The 10,193-nt window shown below is 41.7% G+C and overlaps 1 pseudogene; it reads left to right on the forward strand.

Annotated features, from left to right (window-relative positions):
- The first annotated feature begins 5,701 nt into the window (after positions 1–5,701).
- On the forward strand, positions 5,702–9,792 carry LOC147900216 (calcium-transporting ATPase 8, plasma membrane-type pseudogene; annotated as a pseudogene).
- The last annotated feature ends 401 nt before the right edge of the window (positions 9,793–10,193 follow it).

The following is a 10,193-nucleotide window of genomic DNA, read 5'->3' on the forward strand; positions in this document are numbered from 1 at the left end:
TCTTTTGATTGTCAAATATAAATGGCATAATGCTACATATCAAATCAAATGATAAGGCATGCTTTAGATGAATATCATGCCTTCTTTGCACCATCTAAAAAAATTGTGTGCATCAGAATATGAATTTTGTGAAATTATGTCCAATTTCTTGCACCAAGTTTAAAGCAAGGTTTCCCATAATAGGGAGCAAGAAGACAGTGTCTATTTTGGCAAAAAAAAAAACCAAATTTTAACATCCTCTACATTTTAACTGCACTCTTGGTATCACTCTTCATAAACCCATAAAGCATGCGCAAGCAAGCATGTGTAAAAAATTACCCCTATTCTTGTATTTTTACATTTTCTCATGTAAATGGTTAAACCCCTGCATGTGTTTACATTTTCAATATTAAAATTGTGACACTCCTTCATAAATCTACATATTTAAATTACATTAAGTTGCTATTTTATAAATCCCCTCATGCACATAAATAGCATGTAAGTCCCCCCACTAAAAGTTACCCCTCAATGCACTAAAGAGCTATGTTACGTGTTTATGAGTAACCCCCTGGGGTAATTGCCAAACCCAAATGGGATCATGTTACAATAGTCCTGAACTTTAGACTACTCAATTTCAAGAAATGTGACACATAACCACCCTTTTGAATACTTTATACTTCAAGCAATTATTTTATTAAAAACTTATATTCTTTCTTTGCTTGCTTGATTTTCCAACCACTTCAACTAATTGTCGCTCGCTTTTTTGGGATTGCTCACTTTTTCTTGCTCGCTCTATTGACTGCCTCACAAATTTTGATTAGTAACTCTATCTCACACACACAGACACTTATTTCTTTAACACACACACACAAACATGTATACATCCCCAATGATGAATTATTCTTTTATGTACACCCTGTGAAATCTCCCCTTTACACTCTTTTTTAAACCACCCCACACTAAGCATAGTAATCCTCCGATACCTCCACTTATCCTAGGTAAAGCGGCAACAAGTCAGGGAAAACATGCATTACCTATCTACCCAAATGTAACTATGTGGTTCTAACACCTAGTTTGTTTGGACGGTGACAGGTAAGTGGACCCTGTCGTCGGAACCTGGATTGCCTGAGGATTCGACATCGTTTTTCAATATTGTGTTTGTCAAACTCAATATTATTAAAAATTATTAATTTTGGTGGGAATTTTTGTAAACTTTAGTTGTTGCATTTTTCAACTTAAATGTCTCAAAGATTTTTTTCTTATATGTTTCTCCTTTTTTTAACTTTTTATCCAATTGATGGAATTAATTGTATGGCTCAATTATTGATGGAACTTTTTACACACACACACACATACACATGCACATGCACATGCACATGCACATATACATGCGCATGCACATGCACATGCAAATACACATTCACATCCACATACACATACACATACACATACACATACACATACACATACACATACACATACACATACACATACACATACACATACACATACACATACACATACACATACACATACACATACACATCCACATGCACATGGACATGCACATGCACATGCACATGCACATACACATACACATGCACATGCACATACACATACACATACACATACACATCCACATGCACATGCACATGCACATGCACATGCACATGCACATGCACATGCACATTCACATACGCACACACATACACGTACACATACACGTTCACATACATGTACATATACATGTACACGTACACATACACATACACATACACATACACATACACATAGCTAGAGTATTAAACATTCCATAGTCACTATTATGCTTCAAGGAGAATTTTTGTGCATAGATGTAAATTTTTTAGTATAAGCAAATGTGGTTACTTTGATTCTATGTAAAGTGTTCATATTAACATGGTGGTTAAGTAATGGCCATAAGAAGGGGCCTTTTTGTACCATTTTATGTAAGATTTGTTGAAGTCATGATATAACTTGACTGTCTTTGTTGTTGACATGACTTTTTTTAAGATTCTTTGTGGACATTGAGGCAAAAGTTCCTAGCTCGGTGGTGGTAAGAATTGACAAAATTAGTATTCAAACATTAGTGTAGACTTTTAGGACTCTTCCAAAGCAAAAAATAGATACTAGGGCTTCATATGGTGGGGTTCTCCATTTGTTTTTACGTTAAAATGATATGCTATAAATCACCATAGTAGATCTAGGATGCTTCACCACCACTGGGAGTTCAAGTACTCGATGTATCTTAGTATAGGTAATTAATTACTTTCAAAGTAGAAGAAATTTGAAATGCCAAATAGGCTTCTATGTCCATCTTGACAAGTTATCTACTCAATCTGTAGTCCACCAGCTCACTCATAGATGTCTTCCCAAACACTTATTGGTACACCATTTTGCAAGGACATTCCAAGGGCAAGGGGTCCTCTTTTTGATTGCTTGGTCCAATGGAACATTCTTGACAATAATTGGCACTTATATTAGGCATATGTAAAACCACACAATTGGCCTGAGCTAGGACCTTAGTTGGAATGCCTTTAAATACCCCTAAGGCTTAGGCCCTATAAGAATTAGGGAGCAATTGCAAATTGTGAAATCATTTTGCACATATATGCCAACAAATAAAAACTATTAAAAATATCCAAAGTGCAACAACATGCTTAACATTATTAGTAAGACTTGGATAGCAAACCATGTAGAACTAAAATAGTTGCCACTTGAGGTCACATGTAGAACTAAAACAACATGATGTTAAGACTTGGATAGAGTAACGATAAATATTTTTCAATATACAAAAACATACTCACATTGTCCAAGTGCTTGCTAAAACATATCCCTTTACAATGTAATGCTAATAAAAACTTAATCACACTATAAACAATGGCCTCAAAATTTTACGAGCCTTACCCATGTTTGAGTCACTCAAGTTTTCCTAGAAGTTTATGGTGGCTGAATGCTTGCACACAATGGTTCCATTAGTGAAATGGGCATTCTCTATAGCAACTACCAAGGGCTTGGACAACATGCTCCAAGCAAAGAGACCGTGGTGCTGGCAAAAGGAGGATACATCTTGCATAACTGTGTGTTTCATAAATAACATATCTTTACCCATATTCCAATAATTTCTTTGATCTTATGAAACGTAAGTGGCCTCAAATTTAATTGGATTTAATTTTATATACTTTTTCCATATTAGAAGTGTGACCAATTTTGAGAATGCAATAGGGGTTGGCTAGGGGTTTGAAGGCATAAAATGTGTTAATTTGTAAACAACAAAGGGCAAAAAAGATGAAGGGGAACAAGTGTTGAGTTTAGCTAGAAACCTTGGCTAAGGAACTTAGGAATGAGGATGCATATCATTGGAGCGGCCTCATTCACTAGGATTTGTTATGGAATCAATGAGGAGCACCCTACCTTGGAGGCTCATGGGAAGGGGTGGAAGGGTGTGTTGGGAAGCTACTCATGAGGAGGACCCTTCCTTGGCAACTTGAAGGAAGGGTGTGTTGGTTGGAAATCAAGGATGCCTCAAAGTTACTCAACATGTGCATGACATGTCACGATGGAAAACAAGCCTTATAAGGGCTTGAATGTGTACAAAAATGAGCAGAGGGCTCTCTTGGTAGTTGTAGAGATTTCATGTGCTCTATAGGTGTCAAGTAGAAAGGCACATAGAGCTCTCTCATAGTGCATAACTACCATGTTTTATATCATATTGGCTATGTTTTTTAGTTCTAAGGCCTGTTGGCCCAAGCACCACTCAAGGTTATGCCCTCTAGATCCCATTGTAAGTTGGGAAAAGAGGCATGAATGTGGTTGACCTCATATGGTGATTTTAGTTCTACATGGTTTTGCTCTCTCTCTCTCTCTCTCTCTTTCTCTCTCATATCATGAGTGATTCTTGCCACACACACACACACACACGCATGCACAAAGCAATAAGTCATGAGCGCCACATGAATGGTTGTGAGCATTAGCTCACGTTTCATTAGTAGGAAATATGAAAAAGGGCCATTCAAATGAATGAGAGAGAGAGAGAGAGAGAGAGAGAGAGAGAGAGAGAGAGAGAGGGGGGGGCTATAAGAAAAAATAATTTTCGTGATAAGAACGTCTCTAAATTTGGTCGCTCATTTATGTTTTGCAAAAAAAAACTGTAAATTTATCGAGAGAGAGAGAGAGAGAGAGAGAGAGAGAGAGAGAGAGAAAGAGGGGGGGGGCTATAAGAAAAAATAATTTTCGTGATAAGAACGTCTCTAAATTTGGTTGCTCATTTATGTTTTGCAAAAAAAAATTGAAAATTTATCTTAAAAAGCTGCAAATTTATCTTTTTTAAAAACTACAAATTTATTAAAAAAAAGGATGCAAAAACCATGGTCTTGAAGGTTCTTGAAGGTTGTGGAATTTTTGGGGTAAAAACATTTTCAAGAGGTTGGATGGTGTGGGTGGTGTGTTCATCATGATGGTTGGAATAAAGTGCAGAAGTTGAATCTCGAAAATTGAATTCTTGCTTTTGTTGGAGAGAGCCATGAGCCTTCCATTATAGCTTTTAGTGTCAAATGCTATTTATTGGAGTAGTGTTAGGGGAAAAATATTTTTTTCAACCCAATCAAAAAATGGGTTGGACACACCCATATATAAATATATACCTAGACACACTTCTCTATATACATACATATGGGGGCAAAAGTTTTGAGCATTTTTTTAAACCTTGAAGACAAAATGGTTGGGTAAAAAAACTAGCCGTTTTTTCTTTTGAATTTTGGGATACCAAGAAGAAAAATACATGGTTAAGCAGTGTTAAGGTTAAACACTCTTGTCACAATGCCAACTTCTGATAAGCTCCCTCTCTCTCTCCCCTACCTACGCTTTGCGCTGTGTGCTATCTGGATCTGCATGAAAGGATGGTCTCACATTAATTGCTGTATGTTGCAAGTATTGTCGAGGTTGGGAACTCTTGTGACAATGCTAAGTGCTCTCTCTCTCTCTCTCTCTCTCTCTCTCTCTCTCTCTCCAAACTATGCCTTGCACTTTATGCCATGCATGATGGTCTCACATAAATTGTTGTTTGTTGCAAGCATTGTGGAGGTTGGGCACTCTTGTGACAATGCAAAGCGCTCTCTCTCTCTCTCTCTCTCTCTAATCTATGCCTTGCAGTGTGCGCCATCTAGAAAGGACAGTCTCACATGAAATGTTGTTTGAAGCAAGGAGAGTCGAGGGTTGGCACTCGAGCCACAATGCCAGCTTGTGAAAAGCTCCCTCTAACTTCTTGAAAAGTTCCCTCTAGAGTCGAGGTTTGGCACTCTGTCTCCGGGCAAAGTGTTGCCGCGAGCTATGTGCCACCTGGATTTGGTGCGGAAGGAAAATGGTTGTTTGCCCAATGTGTCTCGGGACTCTCCGGGGCCTGCATCTTGTGCTGTGCGCCAACTGGATTCATGCGAAAGGGCGTACAACTGAAAGCTCTGATGAAAAGCTCGGAGCGCCATGGCTGCTGCCGCTGCAAGAGGGACAAAGGGATGGATTGGGCTGGTGGTGTACTTGTGGTGGTGGTGGTGGATGCTTATAGTACACGCGGAAGGGCTATTCAAAGTAAATAGAACTGTCGGGTGGGAATGTGGGAAGAAGGTGCGGGTGAGGTCGGAGTGAAGGAGAACGTTCATTGCGACGAAGGTGCTGCGAAGTGCGTACAAGTTTGGCGGTGCCGTCCGCTTTCCTCTTTTTAGACTTCATCGCCTTCGCTCCATTTTGCTGGGAACTTTGCCCAGACCACTTTGATCGGCTTCGCGATGCTCGGACGTTCGCGTAGTACCTCGTTTTCTTGCTGCCCCTCGTCTCTCTCTCTCTCTCTCTCGATTGTGGGCGACGCACTGCCTCTCTCGATTGTCGGCGACGCTCTGCGACGGAGTTGCTTGCGGTGGACGACGGTTCGATCGATTGCGAATTTCCCGAGTAACTTCTGCCAGAAAAAGCAGCCTGTATAGCTTCTGCCCGGAAGAGATTCGCTCCGAAAAGTAGCGCTGCCGAGGAAGAACTTTGCTCCCAAAAGCAGCCAGGTAGCTCCACGGGAAGCCCCCGTTTACGTGACCTCGAAGCTTTTCACTCTCCTGCATTTTTCTCTTCCTCATGCATCCTCTCGGATCTACCTAGTCCTTCTCGCCATCTACATGTTTCTGCCCTTCCCTTACCGTAAAATCTCTTGGTCTCGCCTGCGCAAAGGTCCTTGTTGCCATGAGTTCCCTGAAACGACCCCCCTCCAGGAGCCACCTCTCCAACAGGAGCACCCTCTCAGATGACCCCTTCCCTTCGTCCAATAAGGATTTCTTATCCACCCGCACTTCCTTTCGTGTGGATTCCTGCGTCTCCACACGAAGCTTCCACCCCGATGATTATGACAGTGCCGAAGAAGATGTCTTCGACATTCCTTCCAAGCACCCTACCACCGAGAGTCTCCAAAGGTGGAAGAAGGCCACTCTTGTGCTCAATGCTGCTCGCAGGTTTCGGTACACTACCAACTTCGACGAGCTGGAACGATCGAGGAGAATACGCCGGTTCAAAGCTGGCACGCATGCTGTCCTAGCAGTGAGCCGCTTTCAGCAAGCGGCTGCCGGACTAAATGGGCACGCTTGTTTCACCGTAACTCCTGACACGCTGGTGCGTTTGGTGCAAGAACGCAACTCAGAATCCCTCCAAGAGCTGGGTAGTGTCGAAGGAGTGGCCCGGAGCCTCGGAACGAGTTTGAAGCATGGTATTCGCGACGACCCTCAGGAGATCGAGAAGCGCAGGAAGCATTTTGGGTCGAACACGTATCCCAGGCAACCTCCTAAACGCTTCATTGCATTCGTTTGGGATGCTCTCAAGGATCCCACGCTCATCATTTTAATAGTATGTGCAGTGCTATCTCTAGCCTTGGGTATCAAAACCCACGGCATTGAGGAAGGCTGGTATGATGGGACGAGCATTGCTGTTGCTGTCATGCTTGTAGTTCTCGTCACGTCGGTCAGCGATTACAGGCAAGCTCTTCAATTTTCAGCTTTGAATGAGCATAAACGAAATATCCGGGTTCAAGTGATCAGAGGAGGAAGGAGAATAGAGATATCAATCTTTGAGCTAGTTGTGGGTGACATTGTCTCTCTGAATATTGGGGACCAGGTACCTGCAGATGGCCTGTTTGTCGATGGACATTCTCTATACTTGGATGAATCAAGTATGACGGGAGAGAGTGAGCCAGTTCATGTACACCATAAAATGCCTATTCTATTGTCTGGCTCCAAGGTGGATGATGGTCATGGGTTAATGCTAATAACTGGGGTTGGAATGGCGACTGAATGGGGCCAACTCATGGCAGCGATTGGTGAAGATAATGGAGAGGAAACCCCTTTGCAGGTTCGTTTGAATGGTGTGGCTACTTTCATTGGTCAGGTTGGATTGTCTGTTGCAATTTTAGTATTTGTGATTTTGTTCATCTTCTATTTTGTCGGTCACAAAGATGGTTCAAACAACTCAGGAAAATTTAAGGCTGGATATACTTCAGCAAGTACTGCACTTAATAGTATAGTAGACATTTTTGCAATTGCTGTTACAATCGTAGTTGTTGCCGTGCCCGAGGGTCTCCCATTAGCAGTAACTCTCACTTTAGCGTATGCAATGAAAAAGATGATGGCTGATCGGGCCCTTGTGAGACGATTGTCTGCTTGTGAAACCATGGGCTGTGCAACAACGATCTGCAGTGATAAGACAGGTACACTCACTCTCAATGAGATGACCGTAGTGAAGGCTTGGGTTGCAGATGAAATAAGAGAGCCAGTTGCAGAGTTGCAGAGTCTTCAAAAGGATGTCTATGGTCTGCTTCTAGAGGGCATTGCTCAAAATACCAATGGCAGTGTTTTTGTTCCTCCAGAAGGCGGAGAACGAGAGGTGACGGGTTCACCCACAGAAAAGGCAGTATTGTTGTGGGGACTGAAAATTGGTATGGATTTTGAATCTGTGAGATCATTGTCTACTATTTTACAAGTTGAAACATTTAATTCAATAAAGAAGAAGGCAGGAGTGGCTGTAAGAGTCGCTGAAGGTGGGAAGGTACATGTTCATTGGAAAGGAGCTGCGGAGGTAGTTTTGCAATGGAGTACCAAGCTATTGACTGCAAGTAATTCTATAAAACTCATTGATGACAGTACAAGAGCATCTCTGAAGAATGTGATTGATGGAATGGCTGCTGAAAGTTTGCGTTGCATAGCATTTGGCTATCGGGAGTTGGGTAGTGAAGATGTACCAACTGGAGAGCAGTTGGAGGTTTGGAAGATTCCTGAACACGAGCTTACTCTATTTGCAATAGTTGGAATCAAAGACCCTTGCAGGCCTGGCGTCTATGAGGCTGTGCAGCGGTGCCAAGCAGCTGGTGTAAAGGTTCGGATGGTCACTGGGGATAATATCATGACAGCCAAGGCAATAGCTACCGAGTGTGGTATCCTTCAGAAAGGAATTGCCATTGATGGACCAACTTTCCGGGACTGGCCAGCTGAAATGAGAATACAACGGTTGCCTGAGATTGTGGTAATGGCGCGGTCTTCACCTTCTGATAAGCTCTTGATGGTGCAAACATTGAGGGAACTCGGTGAGGTTGTTGCCGTGACTGGTGATGGCACTAATGATGCCCCTGCACTTCATGCAGCAGATATTGGATTGGCTATGGGCATTCAAGGCACAGAAGTCGCCAAAGAGAGCTCTGATATAATTATCTTGGATGATGACTTTACATCCGTGGTAAAGGTGGTACGATGGGGGCGCTCTGTTTACCTAAATATCCAGAAATTCATCCAGTTTCAATTAACTGTGAATGTGGCGGCTCTCACTATCAATTTTGTCGCTGCTGTCTCATCCGGAAATGTACCTTTGACTGCTGTACAGTTGTTGTGGGTAAACCTCATAATGGACACACTGGGAGCACTTGCTTTGGCTACTGAGCCTCCCACAGATGAGCTGCTTAGTAGACCACCTATTAGTCGCAAGGAGACATTGATCTCGAATGTGATGTGGAGGAACATTATCGCACAGGCTTTGTACCAGATAATTGTGCTTCTCACACTGCAGTTTAGAGGCAAGGACATCATGAGGTTGAAGAGCTATGATGCAGACAAGATCAACAATACAGTCATATTTAATGCATTTGTATTGTGCCAGTTCTTCAATGAAGTCAATGCGAGAAAGCTAGAGGAGAAAAATATATTTAAAGGGCTTTTAAAAAATTGGTTGTTCCTTGGGATTCTTTGCAGCACTCTAATTCTCCAAGTAATAATAGTTGAGTTTCTGAATAGGTTTGCTTCAACAGTCGAGCTCAGTTGGCAGCATTGGTTGATATGCATCATAATTGGCTTTCTGAGTTGGCCGATTGCCTTTATAGTCAAATTTATTCCTGTGCCTGAGAAGCCCATGTTCAAGATCAGGTCTCGGCTAAGGCGGAGAGGAGACAGAGAGACAGAGGGACTGAGAGACAGTGAGACAGGCTCTGGATGAGCATGCAAGCAAGCTTATGAATCTCATGTTATCTATTCCTGCCAGAGGGCAAGCATAAGCTTGGTCATTCACTACTTTAGGTGTAATGAAAGCTTTAAGGTTAGAATTAGGCCTTTCAAGTTTTGTGATCTTTAGATGTTGAATTTTAAAAAAAGACTCTGAAGTAAACATTTTGATGCTTCAGCAATGGAAAGTGTTTTGGAGGTGTATTTTTATTGTGTTTAGACTGTCAAAAGCATGAAGCTCCATGCCATGAAGCCGCACCAGGATTTCCAAGCTCAACTATTTTGTAAAGGGTATTGTGATTTATATGAGATGTACTTTGTTTTTTATTCTTAATTTTGCAATCAGCTTTGCACGCTGTTTCTACCAGGAATTCCATCTTTTCTAAATGGAGCGATAATCCCATTTTATAGTGAGTACATATCAAGGTTCTGAGTTCTGAATCTGCTGTTTCTACCTTAAAACGATTCAGTGCAGATTCGGCTCCATATTAGGAGGAACGATTCAAGGCATGCTTATGCTACCATTCAAATATCTAGTAAGTTGCTTAAAGCTTTTTTAGTCCTCTCAACATGAAAATATTAGTCTTATGGTATATTCCATTCATGACAGTTGCAAGGTTTCTTTGTTGCTTGTATTTTTAAACTGCCTCCTTTATTACGTCTGTTTCATCATCAGTGACAATTAAA

Source organism: Dipteris shenzhenensis, chromosome 7 (assembly GCF_047967505.1).
Source record: "Dipteris shenzhenensis isolate YYH24624 ecotype China chromosome 7, Dip_SZ_1.0, whole genome shotgun sequence".
Classification (NCBI taxonomy): Eukaryota; Viridiplantae; Streptophyta; class Polypodiopsida; order Gleicheniales; family Dipteridaceae; genus Dipteris; species Dipteris shenzhenensis.